Source organism: Pipistrellus kuhlii, unplaced genomic scaffold (genome assembly GCF_014108245.1).
Source record: "Pipistrellus kuhlii isolate mPipKuh1 unplaced genomic scaffold, mPipKuh1.p scaffold_m20_p_3, whole genome shotgun sequence".
NCBI lineage: Eukaryota > Metazoa > Chordata > Mammalia > Chiroptera > Vespertilionidae > Pipistrellus > Pipistrellus kuhlii.
In genome coordinates, this window is record NW_023425529.1 from 172,591,913 (window position 1) to 172,616,154 (window position 24,242).

The 24,242-nt window shown below is 39.1% G+C and overlaps 1 pseudogene; it reads right to left on the reverse strand.

Annotated features, from left to right (window-relative positions):
- LOC118729723 overlaps positions 1–332 on the reverse strand; it is a 34,483-nt pseudogene extending 34,151 nt beyond the window's left edge.
- Positions 333–24,242: the final 23,910 nt, after the last annotated feature.

Genomic DNA, 24,242 nt, shown 5'->3' on the forward strand with positions numbered 1-24,242 from the left:
CCTCTCTGTAAAAAATCAATTATATTTTTTTTTCTTATTTTTTTTTAAAGAGGAAGATGGACATATGGGCAGGGAAGTTGGGGTGATGTAGGGAAAGTGCTTGTCTGATAGTCTAACTCGGAAAAAGGTAATGGGCTAGAGGGGCGGAGCCACTGCAAGCCTGTGAACTCCTGAAGGCATCATTGGTTAAGCTTCTAGCTTAAAATCCCCAGACAAATAATTCTCACTCTCTAGCTTGCTCTTGCTTACTCTTTTGCTTGATTGCTCTTGCGCTCCTGTTTCTCACTTGCTCTGTGACCTGCACTCCCCAGTCCTCCCTCCACATGGCCCATGGATTACTGCTGGGAACACAAGCTAAGCTAGCCAGCTGCCAGACTGGACTGTGCTTTTATGCAGAGTGTTTCCTGTGCTCACAACTATAGACCTACTTTTGCCCCACCCTTTACAGAAGATGCAGGATTACAAACGACAACAATTAAATTGAAATACAATTGTAAAAATATCAAAAGAAAAAGTTGTGATTTGCTGACATATGTGGTTCTGCATTAACTAAATTAAAAACCCTAGTTGCTGGCCTAGTAATTACTCTAATGTTAAAATAGTGAGACAGTATAAATTGCATTTCCAGATATCTGCAACAACTGTAATGTGATATGCAAATACCTGTAATTTCCATTGGTGACAAGATCACAGATACCCTTAATTACTACTGTGTGTTGTGCCTACATATATAATGGAAGAAATTGTTAAATTTCTGTTAGTGATTAATAAATTAAAAGACAGAATTTTTGCAGACCACTTGAATTCTCTCCAAGGGATTCTTGTGGGCTCTGTTTTAAAAACTCTTACAGCCTTCCCCGTGTAGCTAAGTGGCTGAGTGTCAACCCATGAATCAGGAGGTCACAGTTCCATTCCTAGTCAGGGCACAGGCCCTGGTTGCCAACTTGATCCCCAGTAGGGGGCATGCATAGGGGCAGCTAATCAGTGATTCTCATCATTGATGTTTCTATTTTTGTCTCTTCCTTTCTCTTTCTGAAATCAATTAAAACAATTTTTTTTAACTCCTGCTATAGAAGGAAGGAAAAGGTAAGGATGTTTAGAAAGCATATGAAGTATTCAGAGTCACCTAAATGAGCACTAGCTTTCACCAACCTGCATAAGAGCGGGGTCTTTCTCTTCCAGTTCCCTGCAGCCCTTAGAACAATGTTTGATAAATAGGAGACAGGTGCTTAGAGGCGCTTAACTGACTTAAGGATAGTCAGACCTCTTGCCCGAGTGTCCTGCAGGGCCCCCCTTCCTGAGGGAACTTCCATTCCTCCCACTGGAGATCGGTGAACAGTGGACGCTCCTTGATAAAATGAGCCTGGGGCTCCAGTGAGCCAAAAGGGCTAAGAATGAAACGGTCCCTTATCTCTCCTGGCATGTGGGGAAATTACAATAGCAAAATGAGAATAAAGCAAATTAAAAACATATCAGGGGGGATGTTTCACCTAATATAGTTTTGACTTGACAAATTGTTTGTCTTCCTAGTGGAACACTTTATTTCATATGACACTAAATGGCAAAATAAATCAAAAGCATTGTTTAGTTAGGGTAAAGGGAGAAATAAGCTTAAATGAATTTAAACTGTAAGTCAAAATGGTACAGATACCTCTGATGAATGGCAGCGATTTATTCTCAGTGGTTTCATTATGCAAATTACATTTTCTAGCTTTTCTCAAAACAAATGAGGATGCCAGAACCAAAGCAAATCCCAGTCTTATCAAGTGTCTCATCAGTGTAACTTAAAATATTGCAAAATTGACTCTGTGTTGGCCTTTTTTATATTACCTGTTGATATTACAAATTTGACTCTGTGCTGGCCTTTTTATATTACTATTTTTATATTACCTGTGATATGTCACTATAATATTACCACCAAATATTTTTGTTCATAAATATTCTATGAATAGGTAAATATCATGAAGAATTGGAGCTTGTATCAATAGTAAAAAGAACAATATAGATATGATGTTTTTCTAGTCTTTCCACCACCTATATAGGTTATTTCTTGTTTTGTACCAGTAAGTTTATGTTTTCTATTATGCCTCCATAGTAACAGTGAAAAGCCAAGTATTCCTGTGTGAACAAACAGCAATAGGAAGCATATAACTTGTTCTCAGGAGCCAGATTTTGTTGTGTGGTAACTTGCTTTTTCCAGTTTAGGAGTTTCCTTTTCCACTCTATCCCTTTCCTTTTGGGATTTCCCACCAGTTCTCAATTTCGTTTCCTCTTTCCTCTGCTTAGGCTCTTCCTACTGTAGGTGCCACAATACTCTTCCTCGCTTCTATGCATAGCTAGCTCCTAATCACACAGAAAACAGCATGAAATAATGACAGATTGAAAACGATAAAAAGGGTGATTTTGTAATAAATTAGGAATCGTCATTTAATCCCAGTGTAGACAAGTAAGCATCAAAAAGATATGAAATAACATTCAACATTCAGCAAAATCTACTTGTGAACTTTTTCCTCTAAGGATTGGGAAAACACTTGTGACTTAGCAGAAGTGAAGCTCAGATTTCAACTCTTCAAGAGCCATTTTACTAGTAAAATCTTTCTTTTCACTGATTTCCATAAACTGACCCCCGCCCCCCGCATACACACACACACACACACACACACACACACACACACACCAGAATATATAAATAGACCGGGAAAATAAGGTTTCAGGACTAACATCACTATGCACATGAAAAGGTATTCATACCATTTTAGTCTGTTCACATTTCTAGAAACATCAGTGACTATTTATTGAGCACTTGTTAGGCACAAGTTTTTTGAAATGAAATCAATTGGCAATGGCTGTTACGTGGGGCATGGATCACAGATTCAGAGGAAAAGGAGTGATAATACTCATCCTGTGGACCATGGAGAGATTCTTCAAGTACAAAATGACATGAGTCCAGCCTCATTTTAGAAAGATTATTAAAAATGATGAATTTGTAAAAGATATTAAAAAACAAGAGACAAACTAAGACTTATTTTCTTTCTTTTTTTTTATATTAGTGCTGCCTTTTCAGTTTTCCAGGTTTTTCTGAATAAGGACCATGACATTCATAATATATCTACTCATATACCACGTATATTTTTATATATTTAAAATTATCAAAGAGTCACTCACTATTAGTATTAGGCCACCTAGGTTAAGCTCTATTTTTATAAATTTAGAACTGGGGGGGGGGGGGGTCAAAAATGTTTGTTTTTTTCAAGGTCATAAAGCCAGAAGTAGAATTGGCATTAAATTCCAAGTTTATTGACTTCATATCAAGTGATCTTTCCAATATGTCATGGTCCAAGGAATCAAATAGGCTCAGAGTAGATGTTTACAAAGTTTTGATCTTAGACTAATTCTGATGACATTGGCTAAGATAGTGTATTGTTGTTGTTTTAATGTTAGATCTAGAAGCCACATCTTAAAAATACCTTATATCTTACAATTCAAAAGACTTTCTAATAAGATAAACCCAAATTATTTAGAATACTGAAATAAAACTTAATGAACCAATTTAAATATGATTATAAAAAAATAAGTATTAATATAGGGTATTCCCCAAAATATTCACACACACTTTTAATAATTATAAAAACAGTGTTTATTAAAATATATTTCATTTTCAAAATTGAGCTATCAAATGTTAAAGTGTACATGCATTTTTGGGGGATACCCTATATATAACTTTACCATTTAACTAAGAGGCTTATGAAATATGAAGGAAATGTGTCTACTTTCTTAGTCACTAAATTATTTTCAAGGACCAATAGAAAATGAACTACTATTCTCATTCCAAAGAGAAAAATCCATTTAATATATTCAAGAATATCTACAAGTATGTTGGGTTAAATAATTTATTATACAATACAATTCTAGTTAAACAAGAAATGGTCAGCCCTGTTTACAGGACAGATTTATCTCTTCTCCCTCCCTACACTCCACTAAAACAAAATTTAAAAATTAATTTTCTCATGATTCAGAACACTGGGTCTATTCTGGAACTAGAGCCACCAATAGAAATTTAAATAAAGATGTATTAGGAAGGTAGAGATGGTGCTAATGGGAGGGCAGGGAGCAAGCAGAAGTGATATAAGAAAGCAAACCCCTTAAAATAAGAAGTTAAAAAAAAAACACCTACAGTTAAAATCAAGAATTCACAGTATAAGCATTTTCTTTAGATACTAGAGGCCTGGTGCATGAAATCGCACACCAGTGGGGTTGCTTCGCCTGGCCTGTGGGATCGGGCTGAAACCAACTCTTCAACATCTGCTGAGGGGTCCCAGATTCCAAAAAAAAGTGCAAGCAAGTCTGAGGCACCCACCCAGTGCACAACTGGGGCCAGGGAGGGATGTGGGAAGTTGGCCAGCCAGGGAGAGACCACGGGAGGATTCCAGAGCATGCCCGGCTGGTCTCGCTCAGTCCCAATCAGGAGGACCCCAGCAGCAAACTAATCTACAGGACAAAGCATCTGCCCCTGGTGGTCAGTGCACATCATAGTGACTGGTGAGCCAGTCATCTGTCTGCCCTCTGGTGGCCAGTGCATATCATAGCAAGCAGTTGAATGGCCTTAGCATATCATTAGCATATTACACTTTGATTGGTTGAACAGCTGACTGGTTGACTGGACACTGACCATATTAGGTTTGTATTATATAGGATATAGAGGTAACAGTTGAAGAAATGACTAAAATAGTTGAAAGTTGTTACTCTGGGAAGTGAAAAAATGGATTTGGAGGGTCAAGTTTATCACAGGAGATAGAGTCCACACAGCCCACTACTGAAGCTGATCTGGCTTTGTCTTCTTTCTATGTGAGTAAACCATTGTTCCATACAGTGTTTATCTTGTATTTACCTTGGCAACTCCAATACCACATGCACTGGGAAGAAGTACCTAGAAACCTTCCCTGAGATCAGTAACTGTTTCATGGTATGCCCTTTGGATTGATCATCAGTACATGATACTCTGCCTGGCATTTTTATTATAAGCTTTGTAGAATTGTTTTACTTTCTAAATTATATGCAAATTGACTTTCTATTGAAGTAAATTATATGCAATTTGTTGTCTCTACATCCTATATTAAAAAATATAAAAGTTTATTGTATTATTTCAAGTAGGAGTACTATAAATAGTACTGGTATAAGCTCCATTGATGTTGGGATTATAATCAATATGCTTATTAGTTTCCATAATGCAAATGATGCCCAGTTCATTTATCATCTTCTATAATAAAATCCTAATATGCTCAGTCATCTGGTCATCTGTTCAACCAATCAAAGCATGATATGCTAATGATATGCTAAGGATGCTCAAACGCTTGCTATTACATGCACTGATCACGATGGGGCAGACACTCTGAACAATCGGTTAGTTTGCTGCCGGGTCCAGCCAATTGGGACTGAACCAAACAGGCCGGACATGCCATGGAGCCTTCCTGCAGTCCCTCCCAGCTGGCCAACCTTCCGCATCCCTCCCCAGCCCAGAGGGGGGTCCCTAAGCCTGGCCTGTTCCCTCTCACAATCCGGGACCCCTTGGGGGATGTCAGACAGCCTGTTTTGACCTGTTCCCACTCAATGCAGGAGCTGCCCCCTGGTGGTCAGTGTGCTCCCACAAGGGGAGCGCCGCTCATCCAGAAGATGGGCTCACAGCTGGTGAGTACAGCAGCAGTGGTGGGAGCCTCTCCTGCCTCTGCAGTACCACTAAGGATGTCCTACTGTGACTTAAGCCTGCTGTTGGACATCCCCCGAGGGATCCTGGACTTTAAGAGAGTGCAGGCCGATCTGAAGAACCCAGCCCCCCCACCCCCCCACCTCATGTGCAGAAATTTTGTGCACCGGGTCTCTAGTTATTAATAAACAACATGTTTTGCTTACCATAGGAAAGAATTAGAATCTCTCATTATGAAGTTTCAAAATACTAAAGCATTTTGTGGCTATATTTTCTAAATTTATACATAAATAAATGTGGCAAAGCTGATTCAGTATGTGGTAACAGGTGAATGAAAAGAAAAACAAGAGAAAAGTTTTTAAGTAAATACTAGTTCACCAGCTGGCAGACAAAACAAGACCCAGAAGAAGAACATGGATTTAGGAAGTAGGAATTTGATGATTAATTGGATATAGAAAATAAGATGTCAATGGGGATGTGCATTTGTTTTACTTAAATAACAGCAGAGTGAGTGTGATGTCATTTCCTGAGAGAAGAAACATGAGAGAAAAAGCAAATCTGGAGAGTTGAGAAGTGAAGAGTTCTCTTTTGAATAACGTTTGATATGTCTAATAGTTCATCAGATTTCTAGGTCAGAGGTCAGGAAAACATGTGTACTGACACTAGAGATTTAGAAGCCTTTTAACATAAAGGTGGTCAGTGAACTAGTAAACATTACTTGAAAGGGTAGGCAAGATCAACAAAGGAGAGTGTGTAGACTTAGAAGAAAAGAGAAACTTAGAATTTTGAGGAATAACAACACTTCAAGTATAGGAGAAAGAGGAACCGGGGGGGGGGGGGGGGGGGGGGGACTGTGAGAGAAGCTGAAAAGAAAAAAGGAATATCCAAACAGTATGACAACAGACAAAAGTAAAGAAAAATTCAAGAATAAGAACTGGGCTAGAAAGAGTTAATGGGGGTGTGGGGGTGAGGGATAATTGAATAAAAGTAGGTGAAAAGATTAGCCAAAGAACATATATGCATATCCCATGGACACATACAATAGTGTGGTGATGGCCAGAGGGAGGAGGGAGCTGGGGCTGGGTAGAGGTGGGTAAAGGGGACATATTAATAGTGTCAACAATAAAAGTTTTAAAAATAAATAAACTGTATCTACCTGACTAGGCATCTGAATCCCTGCTCTTCTCTTCCCAAATCAGCTTCTCACAAAACTGTAACTATTTTCAGAAATCTCAGATACTGTCCAGTGTGCTAATATGAACCAGAAAGACCACCCAAAACCTGTACTGCTAGAGATTCCTATTGGTAGGAGTCTCATTTATTCTTTGCCTCCCTCCAGACATTGGCCTACATTAAGTGTGAGTGCACCAGATTGTGTTTGACCCTGTGAGCTTTGACTGCCTACTAGGTGATCAATCCCACAAGTCTATGCACTTCTCAAGCAATCCTCTTTCCCCACTGACCGGTAACACTGAGCAATCACCAGGCCTCAACATTAATAGTACTGGTAATACTAATAGCTACCACTAGTTAGTGTTAATTATGTGCCTGGAACCATGCTAAGTGTTTCATAAAAATTATCTAATTTCATCCTCTAAACAATTTTTTTATTCCCTTTCTTTTCAAATGAGCAAATTGACGCTTAGAGAAATTAAGAAATTTGCCCAACATTCATCTATATATAAAAGCCTAAGCAACCGAATGACCAGTTAACCAGTTGCTATGACGTGCACTGACCAGAGGGGAGACACTCAATGCAGGATCTGACCCTTGGTGGTAAGTGCACTCCTATAACTAAACTTCCATGGCCGGCCAACCTCCAGCAGTGCCTCCCTCCAAACAGCCTCAATCGCCAGCCAGGCCAAGGGACCCCATGCATGCATGAATTTTTGCACTGGGCCTCTAGTATATAATAAAGTAGTGGATCTAGGATTTGAACATGGGTTTGTCTGATTCCAGGACCATATCTATGACAACACGAATTAGAATAGCTGGAATGCATGCCTTTACATCCTGATGAAACCAGGCCTCCTGGAGCAAAAGGATCATGGCCTGGGTTCCAAATCATCAACACATAATAGTTTCCCCTGTATAAGCTATTGATCCATGTAAGCCTAAAACAAACAGCCCTGCCCTAAAAGACTTTTTAATCTGGCTAAGGAGATCAAACAAATAGATTTGAAAAATGCAATGAACTACACAAAGTAGCCTATGATTAAGGGTCAAATGACTAGGACGGATTAGAAATGCTGGTGGCAGGTAAGAGGAAGAAAAGATGTAATCACTCTGGGAGGATTGGAAAAAACTTCAGAGGAAGGACCTGAGTTATCCCTTGAAAAATGACTCCAATTTTAGCAGGAAGAGAAGAGGAGGATATGAAACCAATCAGCAGATATGAAATAAGGGCTGAAATTTTGATGATAGCCAATGCAGGAAATGAGCAGGTCACTGCCATGTGATTTGGGCAGAGCCGGTTTTCCTCAGCATGAAAACATCTACAACCAAACTGGGGAAGTTATCCTTCTCAAGCTCTATTACAGGCATCTAGTCCATTGATGGTTTTATTTTTTCAGAACTAATAAAAAGCTTTCATTTTGTGAGATACCGTTCCATCCTACCATTAACCAAACCATAACACAAGTTATTTCAGGATGTTGCTTCCTCATATTTCAGATATGACTCATGAAGTGGGAGCTTGAAGAAAGAGGCTTAAAACCTCTAATTGAGGCAACAAAGAAATAGTGAATTAAACCATTTATATCTGTACGCTTGCCAAAGTTTTATGGAAGAATGGAATATATACAGTCTTGTTATTTGTTACTAGAGGCCCGGTTCTCTCAGCCCAGCCTGCAACTTGGGGGATGTCCGACTGCCAGTTTAGGCCCCAACACCTCTCACAATCCTGGACTACTGGCTCCTAATTGCTCACCTGCCTGCCTTCCTGGTCACCCCTAACTGTTCACCCCTCTTCCTCTGCCAGCCTGATCACTCCTCACTGCCTCTGCATGCTGGCCTTGTCGCTCCTAACTGCCCCCCCCCCCACTCCCACTGCCAGCCTGGTCACCCCTTGCTGCTCCCCTCTGCCAGCCTAGTTGTCCCCAACTGCCCCCCTTGCTGGCCTGGTTGCTCTCAATTGCCCTGTTCAGTCGTTTGGTCATCCCTCACTAACCCCCTCTGCCGCCTGGTCGCCCCACACAGCCTGCTTGTTCAGTCATTTGATTGTCCCTCACTAACCCCCCTGCTGACCTGGTCATAGGCAGCCATCTTGTGAGAGCATGAGGGTTAATTTTCATATTACCTCTTTATTAATATAAGATGAGCCAAATCAGCTCATTAAATTTTCAGAGAGTTGAAACAAACTAAATTTAAAAAAAAAATTAACTGATGTATTTATCAAAACTTCAGTTTGATAAATGAGCAGAAGATTTCAGAAAATTGTCTTATGCATGAAACTCTGTCTCTTTAGGAGGCATTATCATATTCCTGGTTATTATAAATAAGAGTAATAACTATTATATTTATTTAAGAAGTGATGATAAAATAATGAGGTGGGTCTTTGTTCCAGCTTTTGCTTTTCCAATTTAGTAAAAATGAGACTCAAGAAAATATTTGACTATGCTTGAAAGTAAAGGATTCAGAAACATGTTAATATCTGTAGGATACTCATCATCCTCTAAACAACATTCTTAGCATTGGTGATTAAATTAAATGAGTACAAGTAGTACAAGCAGTAACATCCAGGGACACCTGTGTACCTTTGTATGTACAGTTTTGGGTTTTTAGAAGATGTAATTTTTAACTGACTAGGAATCTCAATACATGATTAGATTCAGCATCCCTCATTTGCATAGAATGTCACAATCAGCTCTACTCTATTTGCAGTCAAATGTCCATTGCTAATTGCCAGGCATCAAATATTTATGCATTTAAATATAGTGAACAAATATTTGTGCCTGGAAAATAATGAGCTGTATTTTTGTTAATTTGAAAAAATAATGACAAGACAAAAGGCCAAGCTGTTCTAAACACAAGGCATTGAGAAGATTACTACCCCCCCTCCCTGCAATCTATATTTATTTCAATATCTCCTCCCCATCTCCCACCACCATTAACACTCTATGAGTCTTCAGTAATTGATTACTGGAGTGATTTTGCAAACTGAAACACTGAACTGGCTGACCCTAGTCAATGGAGGCGTGGTTGAGGAGCCAGGTTTCCAACTGAGGTCAAACTGGTTTCTTTGTCACTGGTTAGTAGGTGGATTCGTATACATAGTGGCTTTACTGTTTTGACTAAAGGAAGAAAACGGTTCCTTTTGTTTGCTTGTTTGTGGTATGACTGGCTGGAGAAGATCAGAGAAATCGCAAAGATCACAGAGAGGACAAGAAACATCCCACCCTCCTCATGCGACCCCAGAGGGAAAAGGGACGGTGACAGGCTGAAGGAGCTGACTTCAAGATTATGATCATGACCACCGCTGATGCTTTGCAGTGTTTCCCAAACTTTTGACATATGTGTACCCCTTCTATAATTTTCGTAACGCTGAGTACCCCTCGTACTCATGAGAACGTAGAATTAGGCGCAGCTAAGCACGGTGCAGTGCATATCCCCACCAAACTCCGGTGCAACGCGTACCCCCACCAAACTCTTCCCGTACCCCTGGGGGTACGTGTGCCACACTTTTGGAAACACTGCTAGGGCATAAATGTCAAAGCCCTTCACAGATTTGGGCACCTAACAGACAGCTCTTCGGGAGCCTCAGTGTACCACATCCACGGCAGAAACATGGACATTTTCACGGAGGGCAGCACCAGCCAACCAAGTGAGATCTACACAAGAAAGAAGGAAGAAGTAGTATAATGTGAGCAACACTGTTTCTGGGCACTGTTGAGAAACTGCCCTGAAAAATGCCAGAACTAACTGAAGGGGATTTTAAGAGGAAGCTCATTTCCTCTAAAAGCAGGGTTGGGTTGGGAGGAGGTGGTGGAGAAATCAGCCCATCAGTATGCTCAGACTTCTTGCACCAGTGGCTGGATTTTGGGTAGTATATAAATATGAAATATGTCCATAAATTTAATGTTAAAAATGTCAACAGCCCTCCAAAGGGAGCCAGGCAAAAAAGATTTATCCCAGACAAGCTTGTCTGAAGCATGAACCGTCTCGTGAACATCAGTGATGATGTTTATCTGAGAGAGTTACTCAATTTTCCTCTCCCCAATTATTTTGGCAGGACATTATGTTTCTTTTAAATGCTAAAAGATTAGTTAGTCCATCATCACTGTAGAAAACAGGTTTCCGTAAGGATGGGAAACATGCTCTCTTTCAAAGCTAGGACATAGGCAATCATTTAAGGTCGTTTCAATATGTCAACTCTAGTACTGATGCAGTTAAAGTGAATCTAAGACTTTAACTAAGCAATGGACTCTTAATGGATATTTTCCATGTTGCCACTCTAGATATTTAATGCACCTGCTATAGTAATTTGTTAGCATATTCCTTAAGGAAAGACAGTGCTGTCCCCCCAGATTAGGAACAGAGGAAGGATGTCCTCTCTCAGTACTCTGTTCAACATGGTACTGCAGCTCCCGGCCACTGCAATATGGAAATAAAGGAGTAAAACTAGCTGAGACCGGTTTGGCTCAGTGGATAGAGTGTCGGCCTGCAGAGTGAAAGGTCCTGGATTTGATTCCAGTCAAGGGCATGTACCTTGGTTGCAGGCACATCCCCAGTAGGGGGTGTGCAGGAGGCAGCTGATCGATGATTCTCTCTCATTGATGTTTCTAACTCTCTATCCCTCTCTCTTCCTCTCTGTAAAAAAATCAATAAAATATGTATAAAAAATAAAATAAAATAAAAAAGAAGTAAAACTATTTTTATTCATAGACAATGTGATCATAAACACAGAAATTCTATGGAACTTACTGGAAAAAAAAAACAAAAAACACTGAGACTAATAAGTGAATTTAACAAAGTGTCAGAATATAAGACCAACATACAAAATCAATAAGTGTACTTTTATATACTAGCAATAAATATTTTAAATTAAAAATTAAGTATACCATTTAAAATAGCATCAAAAACACAACGAATACTTAAAGACAAATGTATTGAATTGTATTTAAGGTTTGCACACTGAAAACTACAAAATATTACTAACAAAAATTAAAGAAGAGCTAAATAACATATTAATGTAAAAGAGGAATCGCGCTGAAACCAGTTTGGCTCAGTGGATAGAGCATCAGCCTGAGGACTGGAGGGTCCCGGGTCCGATTCCGGTCAAGGGCATGTATCTTGGTTGCGGACACATCCCTGGTGGGGGGTGTGCGGGAGGCAGCTGATCGATGATTCTCTCTCATCGATGTTTCTAGCTCTCTATCCCCCTCTCTTCCTCTCTGTAAAAAATCAATAAAATATATTTTTTTAAAAAAAAGGAATCGCATTGTTAATATAGCCTTTCTCGCTAAATGTATCTACACTAATAAAAGAGTAAGATGCAAATTGACCATACTTTTGCAACACCCACCAGCCAATTAGGAGTGATTCTGCAAATTAACCCAACAAAGATTACAGGTTAATTTGCATATGCAGGTGCCACCCCATCCACTATGGGCCTCTGGGCAGCCTGAGAAGGTGGAAAGGCAGCACGGGGCTGGAGTGAAAAGGCGGCTCCAGTTGGAGTGAAGGCAGTGCCAGCAGCCAGGGGAAGGAAGATTCCTGCATGAATCTTCATGCATAGGGCCTCTAGTTAATAATAAAACATAATCCTAATATCAAAGGCAGCAGAAGGTTTTCTAGCCCAAAATGAAAAGCTAATTCTAAAACATACTATTTGCGGAGGATGCTATGGTGATCCTCTTTTAGAAATAAAGGAATTCTATCCTTTGGCCACTGGCAGTGCCACCTGCAAACAGATGTCTCTCCCACTTGGGAATTGCCTCAGAAATGAGAGCTGTTTCACCCAATGTCACGTCCCCTTCCCAGGACCCCTGCATTACTCAATAACCCACAGGCATGGAAGTTTAAAGGCCTGTTTCTCTCATTCCAACTCAAGACAAGTTGAAGGTCATTCCATCTTCTAAATTCTTTGCACCATCAGTTGAAGAAATCCACTGAAACTGCATTGTAAGTCACTTCTCTCTGACAAATCCTGTTTCTGTCTCTTCCTTTCTATAGTGTTGGTCTCTAAAACCTTCCCTAATAGACCTCCCACATGCTAATTTCTTCCTGAGATTCTGCATTCTGGGGAATCCTGTGACAGAAACCCAGAGCCTAATTTAAATTCTTTAACTTAAAACTTAATTTTAAAAGGACTTAATTTAACATCAATGATGCTGATAATGTATTATACCAGTGGTGGCAAACTCATTAGTCAACAGAGCCAAATATCAACAGTACAACAATTGAAATTTCTTTTGAGAGCCAAATATTTTAAACTTAAACTTCTTCTAACACCACTTCTTCAAAATAGACTTGCCTAGGATGCTGTATTTTGTGGAAGAGCCACACTCAAGGGGCCAAAGAGCCATATGTGGCTCACCAGCCACAGTTTGCTGACCACAGTATTATATTGTACTAATGATATTAGCATTAGATAATACTTAATTTTTGTATAGTGCTTCATAGTTTACAAATAACTTTTAAGTGCATTATTATATTTTGAAGAACCAATGCCCAAAAGTAGTAGTGATTATCAATACAACCAGTAAGGAAAGAAGAGAAGAATTAAGTTTATCCTGAAGCACAAAATATTGAGATGAGGCATTGGACATAATGCCAGCCACATGGAATATTGGGCTTTGAAATGAATATAATCTAATATCTTTCTATGAAGCAATTTCAAAATTGGAAGAGAAAAGAGTCACATGTGACAATGAGTATCTGAGGTGGGTGTGTGTGGAGGCAAACACCCACTTAACAATCTATTAAGGTTCCTAGAATAAAAGCACACACCCACAAACACTTCACAGAATATTTTAATGTTAATACATCAGAGGATCAGCCCAGAAAAAGCTTTGTGAATTTTTCTTACTAGACCATTGAATATAATGAAAATCCCCCCATTAAATTCCAGGGATGCTCTCTGAAAAGTCCACACCAGCAAGGTGGTCAATATTGCAGCTTTTTTTAACTAGCAATGCTCTCAGGGAGGCTTTGTAGCTGAGCCTCATCAGCGAAGTTCTTTTGAGATGGTTAGTGAATGTCTCCCATCGTTCTCAATGTCATTTATGGGGATATTCAGAATATAGTAGAATGCAAACAAATTAGATCTCATACTTTAAAAACACTGTTATGTCTACCTTTCCTGAAAAATATTTTTGTTGTTCTGCATCTTCATTTAGTCGAATGACAGAAAGGAAACATTCCAATTGACAAATGAAAAAATGTTAATATTCTCTGAGACTAAAAATACACATATATAGCCCTAGCTTTATCTTATATTTCCTAGAATGTGAGGACATAGGATGAAAATACAGAATATGTACACATAACTAAGACCTATAGTCCTAGTAGCTCTTAACTGATGAATGTCATTCTAGCTACCACCTTCATGCTTTGTGAGTTGCAGTTAAAAACAACAGCAAAATCAAAACCAAACAACACATATAGGATGAACCAACTACTGAATTTTGCTGTTTTTACATAAGGAATATTTTCTTACGAAGCAAGGAGGTCCCTGTTCAGGAAGGTGGGCTGAGGATACAGTACTACCTCCCCTCTTGGCATAAATCCTTTATAGGCTAGGAAACACAGAAAATGAAATTAATTCATTTCCACTGTGGAGAACAAAGAAGGGAGACACTGTAAGGACTCCATAAAAGGCAGAAAACAAAGGATTGAGTTGAAGAAAGAGACTACAGCCCAAGACTAAGAGCAGGAAGCTGTGAAAAAGCAGAAAAGCACTGGTGTCCCCCTCTGCAGGTGGCATATACTAGAAGCAGAAAAGAATCCAGCACACAGTGTTCCTACCCACCCCGTACTCTTCTACCTGCCCAGGGCCCAGGCAAGAGAAACAAGAACGTCTTCCTCTGGGTGAGTAAGAGTGGCACAAGACTGGCTGGAGAGACACAGTGGTGTTTCAGGCAACTGTCAACCCCCAGGCCAACGGTGAGCTCTGGACACAGAGTTCCAGCTACCTCTTATTCCACTCAAAAACCAATGCATCCAGGAAAACAGATGCAGTCTCTTCTGAGTTTAAAAGAGAATTTCAGTTTCCAAGATGTGCAGGATTCATCAAATATTTAAAGAAAGCCAATGCCATGAAAAAGCAAAATAAGAAATTCAACAAGAAAAGATGTTTACATGCAAAGAAAGGAAATTTAAAGTGTGAGTAGGACAGGACTTTTTTTTTTTTTTTTTTTTATCGTTACAGATACTATTGTCAGCGGTGGTTGGGATAGTCACTGGCCAGAGATAGCCTCTGGCCAGAGACAGTACTCTCCATCCCCCCTCATGTCTTCTTGTAGGAATGAATTCAAACAAGAGACAACAAATAACAGCAAAAGGGTTTATTTGTAGGAAAGAATCACATTCAGATAGTACCTTGAGTGGGCAACTTGGCCAGCCAAAATCAAACCACGTGCCTCATTTAGGTGGGGTTTGGAATACTTACACCCTTAGACTAAAGTCCCCTCAGTAAGTCTTCTCCTCCCTTATTTCTCAGAAAAACATATCCTTAAGCTATAAGGTTCCTTCACCAGGTGCTAGGCCTTTGGTTAGACCACATCCTGGATGGGCTCTAAATCTTTCCTCCTCACATAGGGGTCTGTTACCTCTGTAGTCTACTTTGTGTTTGTCTCATCTCACATGTGTTTCCTCCAAGCCCCCACCTGTTTTTCCCAGCCTATATCTTTCTAATTGCCTACTCTAACACTGTTTCCCAAAATAGGCAAGTGAATATATTATCCTTAAATACAATCAATAAAACGTTAAGGAGATTGAAGTTTTGACTATCGGAATGAAAACTAGCCAGATGAATAAATACAGAGTTTCCAACTTACGGAAGTCACAGAGAGAGAACAATGGACAGTATTTACCACTTGCATATGCTGCCTGACCTGTTCCAACTATATGACAGCCAGGAAAAGGCAAAACTATGAAAACCATGAAAAGATCAGTAAGTGCCAGCAGTTGAACTAGGGGGAGAGGAGGGCTGAATAGACGGAGCACAGGGAATTTTTAGGACAGTGAAAACACTTGGTATTATATCATAATGTGGATACCTGTGTTTCCCCGAAAAATAAGACATCTTCTGAAAATAAGACCTACTTACAGGTTTCCTTCTGAGTGAAATATAAGGCATCCCCCCCGAAAATAAGGCCCCTCTAGGCTAAACATGAGAGATTTAGTCCACTGATTCTGAAAGAAATAGAGTCACAAGAAATTCACCAGGAAATTCAGGAATTGGATTGTTATGATGATGTTCCAGAAGATGATGACATGATTGTCATTGAATAAATGAGTAAATTCTTGATACTGTAGGATTCACAGTTTGTCTGCTTTGTGTTGACAACTACCGTACTACCATACCGTATACAGGTAATAAATTTCCTTTATTTTCATTTAACAATAAATGTGTACTGTATTCTTCTTCATGGAAAAAATAAGACATCCCCTGAAAATAAGACCTAGAGCATCTTTGGGAGCAAAAATTAATATAAGACACTGTCTTATAAACAGGGTACATGTTATTATACACTTGTCTAAACCCATATAATGTACAACACCAAAAGGGAACCCTGATGCAAACTATGGGCTTTGAGGGATCACGGTGGATAATAGAGGAAGCTATGTGTGAGAAAGGGGGGTATATGGGAATCTCTGCACCGTCCGCTCAACTTCACTATAAACCTCAAATTATTCTAAAAAATAATGTCTTCATAAAATTAATTAATTGAAAGACATAATGAGCTTCCTAGCCCACTCCAGTGTCATTACTGCTATACCATAGCACTAATATAAAAACTAGAAAAAGTCAGTAGCAGGGAAGGCAGTGATGGGTCATTTGCACTGATAAGCATATAAACATAATTTCTACCTTAGCTAACTCAGTACCAAAGTGTATTAAAATAATATTGCCCTATGCTCTAAGAAACTGAATGAGTCACTGAGATACATAATAGAAACCACAGCAGTTATTTTTTCCACAAATAATTTAATATGAAGCATTGTTAATCAGCCAGATATTGAAAAATCAAAAAGGCAAAAGGGAATACTAAAATATCATGGAATACGTGACTGTAGGAAGCAGCTATCACCCCTAGGGCTGAGAACAAAGGAAAGAGGTTTGAATTAATTCAACTTAGAAGCTTGAGTGACTTCTCAGAGCTGGGGCCACATGGCTCAGGATGGGGAGCTTGTTGGCTGGCGCTGATGTCTCCACAAGGAACATAGTGAGACTAGATCTAGGACTGTTGTCAAAACTACAAACTGGCCCTGGCTGGTATAGCTCAGTGGCTAGAGCATCAGCCTGAGGACTGGAGGGGCCTGGGTTCAATTCTGGTCAAGGACACATGCTGGGGTTGTGGGCTCAGTCAATGATTCTCTCTCATCATTGATGTTTCTACTTCTCTCTCTCCCTCTCCCTGCCTCTCTGAAATAAATAAAAATATATATCTTTTTTAAAACCTACAAACTGGAACCAATTCTTGCTATTGGAACAAACTATCGCTGCTGGGAAGGTAAACAATTGTTAGGAAGAAGCAGGAAGAAATGTGTTCCTTCCTCCTCCTTCAGACTTCCGGGCAGCCTCCAGAATCCTCTAATTAGCAGAGCCTGACAGGGAGCCAGCTGGCAAGAGAGAAGTGTGATTTACAGAGTCCCAGGCCCTGCACACAAACAAAGGATATGATGGGGGGGTTGAAATTTAGGCAATAGCTTAATCCCAGCCCAGGTACGTATATACAGTGAAGGTTGCACTGTACTTCCCATAGCTTGGATTACCTCTATACATCTATATCCAAGAGCTTTCATTTGTTTTGTTGCTCTCTATCCTGAGACATTAACACCTTAGGCAATAAGAATAATAGCCCAATTGAGATTATTTTTTATAGTTGCATTATAAATATAATTTTTACAAACCTCAGAATTTGAAGCATATTTTTTTCACTTATACTGCATATCTTTATTTGAATACATTTATTTTAAATTCACTCTTCATTGATTCAGTTATTTAAATAATTCACTTATGGTTTTCTTAAAGTAAACTCATTTTAATAAGGTCCTTTTGTGTATTTAAGTATGTCAACTGGTTTAGTATAAACTGTGCTTATATTAACATATCTTTGAAGTGTGTTTTTTGTGTGTGAGTTATTTAATTTTTTTAATAGGTTGAGATGCTTTTCCTTTTTCTTTTTGTCTAGTTTCTCGGATTGTGAAGCAGCAGGGTCCCTGGGTAGAGAGGAAAGTGAAGAGTGACTGGAGCCATTAATTCCCAGGGGAATTATATAATGCCTCTCCGCTTTCCTTCTGTACCAACAAGGACCTACTACCAACTTTTACTCAGCCGGGCAAGGTAACTTAATAAAAGAGTTATTTTCTTACTAATCCGCAGTGCCACCTCCCCAAATGCCACATTCCTCTGAAAGAATGGGTCAGATTCTTAACTTGCTGTTCTGTTCCATGGACCTATATCCATCCATTCTTCATTACTATAGGGTTTTATTATATTCTGCTTCTTTAGGTAGATCCCGACTATTCTTGGCCTTTGTTCTTCCACACACATTTAAATAATTAACTATCTACACTAATAAAAGGGTAATATCCTAATTAGACTGGGTGGACTGGACATCTTCCAGACGTCTGACTTCTTTCTGAATAAAGCCCAGTGGTGGGGGCCTAGGCAGAGGTGATTAGGGGCAATCAGGCCAGCGGAGAGGAAAGCAGTTAGGGGTGAGATCAGGTTGGCTCAGGGGAGCAAGCACTTAGGGGGTGATCAGGCAGGCAGGGGAGGGTAGTTAGGTGGTGATCAGGTTGGTAGGGGAGCAGGTAGGCAGCAATCAGGCTGGCAGGCAAAAGCAGTTAGAGGCAATCAGGCAGGCAGGCAGAGGCAGTTAGGGGTGATCAGGCAGGCAGGCAAGCAAGCAGTTAGGGGCCAGTGGTCCTGGACTGTGAGAAGGATCCCGGATTAGAGAGGATACAGACTGGGCTGAAGGACAACCCCACCACCACCATCACCACCAATGCATGGATTTTGTGCACTGGGTTTCTAAAAACAAACATATTTTTCTTTCATATTCTAAATATTTTCTTGTTTCCTTATCTTCCTGGGAAGTCTCAGGCCACTAATATAATAATGGGGAAAAGTGAGAGACTAAGAGAGTGAGAAGGAAATAATAAAAGGAAAAAAACACATGTGTTGGTTTGATTTGATTTTAAATGGACTGTTTTCAACACTTAATCTTGTAAGTGTAATATTTGCTGTAGTATTTTAGTAAAAACTCTTTTTCAGGTTAAGTTTCCTTCTACTTTGACCTTTCTAAGAATTTTTATCATTGATACATAAGTTTTTCTCTATCTACTTTCATTTCTTCTTTCATTTCTTCTTTAATTTTTAAGTGATATAATACATTTAATGTTAAATCAATCTTTCAGTTTGCATCATGATTTTACATTTTTATGAGAATCCAAACACTAAGCATGCACCTATGTGCACTGTAGTTTTTCAACATCGAGGAGCAGTCTCATGCAACTCAGTAGAAAACTGAATCAAAGCCCTCAATAAACTATGCTACACAATAAGCTAATTTTTAAATGAATAGCAACTTTTAATAACACTTCATAATTTGCTTGGAGGAATGCATAAGAAGCTTTGGTTATTTTACAAAAATAATGTAAAAAAAAAAAAAAAAGTATTGTTTGACCAGAAAAAGTTAACAAATAACTTGTATTTCTGCATCCCCTCAAGGCCCTTGGAAAGTACCTGCACTGTGCTTTTACAGGACATGAGAATCACTCATCTGGTCATAATCTACACTCCACCAGCTATAATCTATAGATGCATATCCATTTACCCTCTCCTACAGAAACAAAATCTGAAACAAAATCTCTGCTTCTCACATTTTTAAATTACTTTATTCTGTATTTTCTGACATTTTCTCTTTGGAAAATTATTTTATCTTCCTCCATTAAATTACTGCTTGTAATTCTCCAGGAAGATTTTCTTTCCTGGATGTCCAATCTGACTTAATCCTAGTATTTTCATTAAACTATTCTTCTTCAGTGATTATTTCCAGTCCTTGGCGATGTATTACATTTTGATAATGATTATGTGAAATATATAAGTAGCATGATGTATAATACATAAATTGCACTTGATATATATTAATTATCCAGTTAAATTCTTTCCACCATTAAATTAGTAAAGCTAGTATTGTGTTATTTATAACATTCACACTTCTCTACATTTAAGATTGCATTGTTTTGCATGCAGTTAACATTCTGTGATATGTTCAAAAGCTACTACTTCTATCTTCCCTCCATTATCATGAATATATCAGACACTGTTCTCTTAGGATGTTCTGTTTTACATCCTGCTTTTTTCTTTCTTATTTATTATTGCAATCTCCATTAGTAAATTGGCCTCTTTCCTGTACTTGTTCAGATCCCAGCTGTTTGGACTACAAGGATCTTGTAAACAGGGCCAAGACTTAAGATCAGATAAGAAATGATTACTTTTTCCCAATAAATTTACATTTCCAGTTTGCTAATGAGTGAGGAATCTACTGCCAGGTTTTGCTGGAGTAATGTTTTGACTCTTCTACCAGATAGATAATAGCATTTGAAAATATTGCACAATAATGTATTTCTGTAGAAATTAAAATCAAAGCTAATAAAACTAAAAAATAGCTATGACCAATTAAAGTCCTTAGTAAAAATTATATTTAAAAAATATGAGACAGAGTTCAAAAGTCTGAACAATTAGCTGAAATAAAAGTGACCTCAAAACCTGGTTTTCAAGTTCTGAATAAAACTACAAAACAAATTAATTCTGTCATTTCTTATGCATGTATACAAAGAAATATAAAGTTTAGAATAAAGAATAGCATGTAAGTATGTGAAGCAGAAAACCTAATAATATTTTAAAGAGAATAATTGAAAGAATACCCATTTTCATCCTAAAGATTGGCTTTCTACCCTGCCTTAAGATCTCCTGTCCTATTTTTTCTCTCATGAGCCATCTGCCTACCATATAATGCAAACATTGGTAGGTGGGAGCCATTTGATAGTTTTCATCAGTGGAATGACATAATCAAATTTATATTCTTCCCCCTGTAGAGTGATTAGATGGTAGGAGAAGAATTGAAGTATGGCACTCAGAAGACTATATTAGTACTGTGGGAAAGAGGAGAAGGTAACTGGAACTTGCTTTGGATATGATGAAAAGTCATATTTGGGATACACTTTGAAAGTAGTACTAATGAGGATTACCTCTAGTTGATTAAGAGGTATAAGTGAGAAAGAAATACCATGGAATACTAGTTTTTGGTTTGTGCAACTGGGAGAATGTAGGCACCATACTAAGAGAGGAAACCAGGAAAGGAAAAGGCTTGGGATTAAAAAAAGAAGAAGTTTGGCCCTGGCTGGGTGGCTCAGTTGGTTAAAGCATCGTCCCAATCCACCAAGGTTGTGGGTTTGATTCCAGGTCAGGGCACATACAAGAATGAACCGATAAATGTATAAATAAGTGAAACAACCAATTATAACACTTTGGTACTAGACAGCTTTCACATTCAATTTCAGAGCTCCAGACTTCAAAGAAAAATCAACTTAAAAGTATATCACAAAAATATTACTCAGAAGTAGTATGGTGTTCAAGAAAACAATTTTTCAATACCATGTTTATTTTGAGCAAATTGAAAACACTTTTATCTTGTCATCTGTTCCCCACGTTTTTCTCCTAGCCATTTCTTTGCCTCTCTTATCACTTTCATTTAAAAGCAATCAAATATGCTGTCACTGACACTAGATTATAACTTCAGATGCAAAACAAATAATGAGCAACTCTTTAGAAAAAGAGTGTCTGTATGCAATATACCGAGGCAATAACATTGAGCTACAGTTCTCTCCAATACAAAATTGGCCCTCCAATCTCCAAAGGGCCCCCAGCTCTGCATTTAATAAGCAATTCTAAATCGATTCAGCTTCTCCTAAGAGGGGTATTGAACTCTGAGCCCAGAAACCCTGCTTCCTTTAGGTCTCTCCCAGGGCAGACACCAGACCTTAAACTTGGCACAGAGAGTAGAAAATTACACATCTGATTCTGGTGTTTCTTGGAAGACATTGAGTAATTAATTTTCACTTTTCCTGCCCTCTCCCTCCTCCCTTACCTCTACCTAATTCTGGCCTAAAATTCCCTTCAATAAAATTTACTCCTTTCAGAAGTCAAGATTCCTCTATTCTAGTGTTTCCTAAACATGCCCTATCATGTGAGTCACATGGACGATGCTCTGAAAAACAAGGATTTTCCCAGGACTCTCAGAGACTATGATTCAACTAGAGGCCCACTGTAAAAATTCGTGCATGGGTGGGGTCCCTCGGCCTGACCAGTGATAGGGGGCTAATCAGGGGTGCCAACCACCTGGGGAAGGGACCATGGGAAGTTGGCCAGAGGTGGGAGGTTGGCTGTGGGAGCACACTGACCACCAGGGGGCAGCTCCTGCATTGAGCATCTGCCCCCTAGTGGTCAGTGCTCATCATAACAACCTGTCATTCGGTCCTTCAGTCATTTGATCATTTGGTCACTTAGGCTTTTATAGATGGATAGATAGATAGATAGATAGATAGATAGATAGATAGATAGATAAGTCTGGGGTTGGGACCAGCCTGCTCCATGAAAATGAAAATGTTCCAAAGGAGAGAGAACAGTTTAAGATTTGTTTTGTGCATTTGATTGGTTTATACTTCAACTCTTACAGAGAACCATTTGAGATGCCTAGCTACAAGGTGGACTGAAAAACCTCATGGATTCACAGTGTGATGAGAAGCATCCCAGCTGTCTGTCACTGCTCTGCTGGGTAACCTTAGAGGCCCTGTTCGCCCAATGCCCACCTGCCTGGCGCCTTAGCAGGAAGAGCCCTAAGCAGCAGTGGGTTACACTTTCAGCCCTTTATCCCCAGCTGTGTGAACTTTGCAACTGAGCTAACACATTTCTTCATCAATAAAGTGTGACATTTGGTGATCTTGGAGGGTGGCTGCTTACTTTACATGTAAAAGAGGCCCATTCATCCTGATATCTCTTATGAGGCTTCTAGGGAAAATTGCTAAATTTGATGGTAGCTATCCAGAGGGACCCTTCTGTGAGTAAATGCAAAAATAAAACATTCCCTTTTGCCATTTGTTTCAGTTTGAATGGTATCTTCCCAACATAGACACACACATGCACACACACGCACACACACACACACACATACATCTGCACACAAAATATTTTAAAGTCTAACCCCCACTATCTCAGAATGTGACTTTTTTTGGAAATAGAATCCTTGCAGATGTAATCAAGTTAAGATGGAGTCATACTGGATTAGGCCACCATTTGGGCCCCAATCCAATGACTGCTTTCCTTATAAAAAGATTGAAATTTTGACCAGAGACATTGGGGAGATGACCATGTGAAGACAAGAGAGGCAAAGATTTAGTAATACCTCTATAAGCCAAGGAACACCAAGAATTTCTAGCAAACTCCAGAAGCTAGGAGAGAGGCAAGAAACTATTCTCTTCTAGAGGAGAACATGACCATGTTGACTTTTATTTTAGATGTCTGGCTTCCAGATCATGAGAGAATAAATTTCTATTATTTTAAGCTACCCAATTTGTTGTACCTCATTGCAACAACCTTAGGAAATAAATTGGCAATAAAACATAAGCATAGAATTGTGATGATCAGAACTATATTTAACTTAGAACAAATACTCATTCACCTCTATATTATTGATTTCAGAGAGGATGGGAGAGAGAGATAGAAACATCAATGATGAGAAAGAATCATTGATCAGCTGCCTCCTGCATGTCCCCTACTGGGGATCGAGCCCACAATCCAGGCATATGCCCTTGTCCAGAATCGAACCCATGGCCCTTCAGTCGTAGGCCAATGCTCCATCCACTGAGCCAAATCAGTTAGGGCTCATTCACCTCTTTAAACAGAATTTTTAAAGAGAAAACAGTGGAGTTAAAAAAATGTTTTCATAATGCAACATCCCCCACCCTTGCCTCTGCCTCCTACCATCACAAATTTTACTCCCTGTGACACTGAAATCAAATGTTAACACACATCCCCAGCAGTTTTCAAGCAGAGGAAAAGAAGGGAAACTGAGAGTGGAGTGATGGAAACATTTGGCATGGTGATCAACAGCAAGAATAGCTGTATCAGACTAGAGCAAGATTGGGTCTTGCTTATGTGCGGGCCAGACAAAAATATCTAACATTCAAGGGCACAAAGAGAAATGCTCTGGGGTTCTACTATAATGCTATTCATTATAATTCAGAATTTGGTGTACAGGTTCATCCTAGATATCGTCCAAATTGGACTTATTATGGAAGATGCCCT